Source organism: Arachis duranensis, chromosome 6 (assembly GCF_000817695.3).
Source record: "Arachis duranensis cultivar V14167 chromosome 6, aradu.V14167.gnm2.J7QH, whole genome shotgun sequence".
NCBI lineage: Eukaryota > Viridiplantae > Streptophyta > Magnoliopsida > Fabales > Fabaceae > Arachis > Arachis duranensis.
In genome coordinates this window covers 56,218,244-56,224,546 of record NC_029777.3, presented here as the reverse complement: position 1 = coordinate 56,224,546, position 6,303 = coordinate 56,218,244, and the positions used below count along the sequence as shown (strand labels likewise).

The window sequence follows — 6,303 nt, the reverse complement described above, 5'->3', positions numbered from 1 at the left end:
AGCTACTAGGGTTTACAGAAGTAAGTAATTGATGCAGAAATCCACTTCCGGGGCCCACTTGGTGTGTGTTTGGGCTGAACTTGATCTTTACACGAGCTGAGGCTTCTTTTTGGAGTTGAACGCCAAGTTGTAATGTGTTTCTGGCGTTCAACTATGGTTCGTGACGTGTTTCTAGCGTTTGACTCCAGAATGTAGCATGGAACTAGCATTGAGCGCCAGTTTACGTCGTCTAATCACGAATAAAGTATGGACTATTAAGCAGCATCAGCAATCCTTTGTCAGCCTTTTATCAGAGTTTTGCTCAGGTCCCTCAATTTCAGTTAGAAATTACCTGAAATCACAGAAAAACACACAAACTCATAGTAAAGTCCAGAAATGTGAATTTAGCATAAAAACTAATGAAAACATCCCTAAAAGTAGCTAGATCCTACTAAAAATACCTAAAAACAATGCCAAAAAGCGTATAAATTATCCGCTCATCACAACACCAAACTTAAATTGTTGCTTGTCCCCAAGCAACTGAAAGTCAATTAGGATAAAAAGAAGAGAATATACTATAAATTCTAGAATATCAATGAATATTAGTCCTAATTAGATGAGCGGGACTTGTAGCTTTTTGCTTCTGAACAGTTTTGGCATCTCACTTTTTCCTTTGAAGTTTAGAATGATTGGCATCTATAGGAACTTAGAATTTCAGATAGTGTTATTGATTCTCCTAGTTAAGTATGTTGATTCTTGAACACAGCTACTTTTATGAGTCTTGGCCGTGGCCCTAAGCACTTTGTTTTCCAGTATTACCACCGGATACATAAATGCCACAGACACAGAACTGGGTGAACCTTTTCAGATTGTGACTCAGCTTTGCTAAAGTCCCCAGGTAGAGGTGTCCAGAGCTCTTAAGCATACTCTTTTTGCTTTGGATCACGACTTTAACCACTCAGTCTCAAGCTTTTCACTTGGACCTACATGCCACAAGCACATGGTTAGGGACAGCTTGATTTAGCCACTTAGGCCTGGATTTTATTTCCTTGGGCCCTCCTATCCATTGATGCTCAAAGCCTTGGAACCTTTTTACCCTTGCCTTTTGGTTTTAAGGGCTATTGGCTTTTTCTGCTTGCTTTTTCTTTTTCTTTCTATTTTTTTCGCCAAAATTTTTTTTCGCAGGCTTTTACTTTTTCACTGCTTTTTCTTGCTTTAAGAATCAATTTCATAATTTTTCAGATTGTCAATAACATTCTTTTTGTTCATCATTCTTTCAAGATCCAACAATTTTAACATTCATAATCAACAAGATCAAAATTATGCACTATTCAAGCATTCATTCATAAAACAAAAATTATTGTCACCACATCAATATAATTAAACTAAATTCAACGATAATTTCGAAATTCATGTACTTCTTGTTCTTTTGAATTAGAAACATTTTTCATTTAAGAGAGGTGAAGGATTCATGGAATTATTTATAGCCTTAAGACAGTTACAGAGACACAAATATAGATGACATAATAAGCATAAAAACCGAACAAAAAAAAAGAAAAATAAGAACAAGGAATGAATCCACCTTAGTGATGGTGGCGCTTTCTTCTTGAAGAACCAATGATGTCCTTGAGTTCTTCTATGTCTCTTCCTTGCATTTGTTGCTCCTCCGTCATTGCTCTTTGATCTTCTCTAATTTCATGGAGAATGATGGAGTGCTCTTGATGTTCCACCCTTAATTGATCCATATTGTAACTCAAATCTTCAAGAGAAGTGTTGAGTTGTTCCCAATAGTTGTTGGGAGGAAAGTGCATCCCTTGAGGCATCTCCGGGATTTCTTGGTGATGAGCTTCCTCATGCGTCTCTTGGGTTCCATGAGTGGGCTCTCTTGTTTGCTCCATCCTTTTCTTAGTGATGGGCTTATCGTCCTCAATGGGGATGTCTCCTTCTATGATAACTCCAGCTGAGTAACATAGATGGCAAATAAGATGAGGAAAAGCTAGCCTTGCCAAAGTAGAGGGCTTATCGGCTATTTTGTAGAATTCAAGGGAGATGACTTCATGAACTTCTACTTCCTCTCCATTCGTAATGCTATGAATCATGATGGCCCGATCCACAGTAACTTCAGATCGGTTGCTAGTGGGGATGATGGAGCGTTGGATGAATTCCAACCATCCTCTAGCCATAGGCTTGAGGTCACGTCTTCTTAATTGAACTGGCTTGCCTTTGGAGTCTCTTTTCCATTGAGCTCCTTCAACACATATGTCCCTAAGGACTTGGTCCAACCTTTGATCAAAGTTGACCCTTCTTGTGTAGGGGTGTGCATCTCCTTGCATCATGGGCAAGTTGAATGCCAACCTCACATTTTCCAGACTAAAATCTAAGTATTTCCCCCAAACCATTGTAAGATAGTTCTTTGGATTCGGGTTCATACTTTGATCATGGTTCCTAGTGATCCATGCATTGGTATAGAACTCTTGAACCATTAAGATTCCGACTTGTTGGATGGGGTTAGTTAGAACTTCCCAACCTCTTCTTTGGATCTCATGTCAGATCTCCGGATACTCATTTTTCTTGAGCTTGAAAGGGACCTCAGGGATCACCTTCTTCTTAGCCACAACATCATAGAAGTGGTCTTGATGGGCTTTGGAGATGAACCTTTCCATCTCCCATGACTCGGAGGTGGAAGCTTTTGTCTTCCCTTTCCCTTTTCTAGAGGTTTCTCCAGAATTAGGTGCCATCAATGGTAATAGAAAAACAAAAAGCTTATACTTTTACCACACCAAACTTAGAATATTGCTCGCCCTCGAGCAAGAGAAGAAAGAAAAGAAGAAGAATAAGAGAAAATATGGAGGAGAGTAAGGGAGATGTATTCGGCCAAGGTGTATAAGAGGGGGTTGTGTTGTGTGAAAATTAAGGAGAATGGAGGGGTTTATATAGTGAGGGGAGAGGGAGTAGGTTCGGCCATTTATGGTGGGTTTGGGTGGGAAAGAAATTTGAATTTTGAAGGTAGGTGGGGTTTATGGGGAAGAGTGGATGGATGTGAGTGGTGAAGGGGGTAATTGGGAAGAGAGATTGAAGTGATTGGTGAAGGATTTTTGGGGAAGTGTGTTTATTGGAAAGAGAGAATGAATGTTGAGAAGATGGGAGAATATGTTAGGTGGGGATCCTATGGGGTCCACAGATCCTGAAATGATCCTGTGGGGTCCACAGATCCTGAGGTGTCAAGGATTTACATCCCTACACCAATTAGGCATGTAAAATGCCTTTGCATGCAATTCTGGCATTTAAACGCCGAAGTAATGCATGTTCTGGGCGTTCAACGCCCATGTGCAGCATGTTTCTGGCGTTGAACGCCAGTTCCATGCTTGTTTCTAGCGTTCAGCGCCAGCTCTCCTCAGGGTTCATTCCTGGCGTTTGAACGCCAGGGTGTTGCTTGTTTCTGGCGTTCAACGCTAGATTCATGCTCTGTTCTGGTGTTGAACGCCAGATAGATGCTCTTTACTGGCATTTAAACGCTAGTAAGTCCTTCCTCCAGGGTGTGATTTTTCTTCTCCTGTTTTTTTATTCTATTTTTAATTTTAATATTTTTTTCGTGACTCCACATGATCATGTACCTAATAAAACATAAAAGAACAATAAAAGAAAAAATAAAATTAGATAAATAAAAATTGGGTTGCCTCCCAATAAGTGCTTCTTTAATGTCAATAGCTTGACAGTGGGCTCTCATGGAGCCTTACAGGTGATCAGGTCAATGTTGTATAGTCCCAACACCAAACTTAGAGTTTGGTTGTGGGGATTCAATACCAAATTTAGAGTTTGGTTGTGGCCTCCCAACACCAAACTTAGAGTTTGACTATGGGGGCTCTGTTTGATTTTGTACTGAGAGAAGCTTCTCATGCTTCCTCTCCATTGTTAAAGAAGATGATCTTTGAGCCTTAAACACAAGGTAGTCCCCATTCAATTGAAGGACTAATTCTTTTCTGTTAGCATCTATCACAGCTCCTGCTGTGGCTAGGAAAGGTCTTCCAAGGATGATGCATTCATCCTCCTCCTTCCTAGTGTCTAAGATTATAAAATCAACATGGATGTAAAGGCTTTCAACCTTTACCAACACGTCCTCTACCAATCTATAAGCTTGTCTTACTGACTTGTCTGCCATTTGTAATGAGAATAAGGCAGGCTGTACCTCAATGATCCCCAGCTTCTCCATTACAGAGAGTGGCATAAGATTTATGCTTGACCCCAGGTCACACAGAGCCTTTTCAAAGGTCATGGTGCCTATGGTACAGGGTATTAATAATTTGCCAGGATCTTGTCTCTTTTGAGGTATGGTTTGCTGAACCCGTGTATCTAGTTCACTAATGAGCAAGGGAGGTTCACCTTCCCAAGTCTCATTACCAAACAATTTGGTATTTAGCTTCATGATGGCTCCTAGATATTGAGCAACTTGCTCTCTAGTTACATCTTCATCCTCTTCAAAGGAAGAATAATCTTCAGAGTTCATGAATGGCAGAAGGAGATTTAATGGAATCTCTATGGCCTCTATATGACCTTCAGATCCCTTTAGGTCCTTAATATGGAGCTCCTTCTTGCTTGAGAGATGTCCCATGAGGTCTTCCTCATTGGGATTCATGTCCTCCCCTTCCTCTCTAGGTTCGGTCATGTTAATTATGTCAATGGCCTTGCACTCTCTTTTTGGATTCTCTTCAGTATTGCTTGGGAGAGTACTAGGAGGAGTTTCAGTGACTTTCTTACTCAGCTAGCCCACTTGTGCCTCCAAATTTCTAATAGAGGATCTTGTTTCACTCATGAAACTTAAAGTGGCCTTAGACAGATCAGAGACTAAGTTTGCTAAATTAGAAGTGCTCTGCTCAGAATTCTCTGTCTATTGCTGAGAAGATGATGGATAAGGCTTGCTGTTACTGAGCCTATTTCTTCCACCATTATTAAAGCCTTGTTGAGGCTTTTATTGATCCTTCCATGAGAAATTTGGATGATTTCTCCATGATGAATTATAGGTGTTTCCATAAGATTCACCCATGTAATTTACCTCTACTATTGCAGGGTTCTCATGATCATAAGCTTCTTCTTTAGAAGATGCCTCTTTAGTACTGTTGGATGCATTTTGCCATCCATTCAGACTTTGAGAAATCATGTTGACTTGCTGAGTCAACATTTTGTACTAAGCCAATATGGAATTCAGAGCATCAATTTCAAGAACTCCCTTCTTTTGAGGCGTCCCATTATTCACGGAATTTCTCTCAGAAGTGTACATGAACTGGTTATTTGCAACCATGTCAATAAGTTCTTGAGCTTCTGCAGGTGTTTTCTTTAGGTGAATGGATCCACCTACAGAATGGTCCAATGACATCTTGGAAAACTTAGATAGACCATAATAGAATATATCCAGAATGGTCCACTATGAAAGCATGTTAGAAGGACACCTTTTGGTCATCTGCTTGTATCTTTCCCAAGCTTCATAGAGGGATTCACTATCTTTTTGTTTGAAAGTCTGAACATCCACTATAAGCTTGTTTAGCTTTTGAGGAGGAAAGAACTTAGCCAAGAAGGCCACGACCAGCTTATCCCAGGAGTCCAGGCTATCTTTAGGTTGTGAATCCAACCATATTTTAGCTCTGTCTCTTACAGCAAAGGGGAAAAGCATGATCCTGTAGACTTTAAGATCTACTCCATTAGTCTTAACAGTCTCACAGATCTGCAAGAACTCAGTTAAAAACTGGTAGGGATCTTTTGATGGAAGTCCATGGAACTTGCAGTTCTGTTGTAGTAGAGCAACTAGTTGAGGTTTCAGCTCAAAATTGTTTGCTCCAATGGCAGGGATTGAGATGCTTCTTCCATCAAATTTGGAAGTAGGTGTAGTATAGTAACCAAGCTTCCTCCTTGCATTATTATTTTAGCTTCTCTTAGTTTCCTCTTCAGAGTCCTTTGAGGTTCAGGATCTGCTTTAACAAGAATATTCTTGTCCTTGCTCCTGCTCATATGAAAAAGAAAGGAACAAAAAATAATAATACGGATCCTCTTTACCACAGTAGAGAGATTCCTTTATGTTAGTAGAAGAAGAAAGGAATAGAAGAAGAAAAAGGTAAGAATCCAAACACAAGGGTGAAAATAGGTTCAGATTCTTGAGATGAAGAGATGTGTTAGTAAATAAATAAATAAATAGAAGAAGATGAGAGGGAGAGAATTTGAAAATTAATTTTGAAAAAAAGGGTTAGTGATTTTCGAAAATTAAAAGAAGAATTAAAATTAAAATTAAAATTTAAAACAATTAGTTAATTAAAAGAATTTTGAAAAAGAGGGAGG

The 6,303-nt window shown here is 39.5% G+C and overlaps 1 non-coding gene across 1 annotated transcript; it reads left to right on the top strand.

Annotated features, from left to right (window-relative positions):
• Positions 1-5,404: 5,404 nt before the first annotated feature.
• LOC127739948 (small nucleolar RNA R71) lies at positions 5,405-5,512 on the top strand. Its single transcript, XR_008000690.1, has one exon. It is a non-coding gene; the product is annotated as a small nucleolar RNA R71 (small nucleolar RNA).
• The last annotated feature ends 791 nt before the right edge of the window (positions 5,513-6,303 follow it).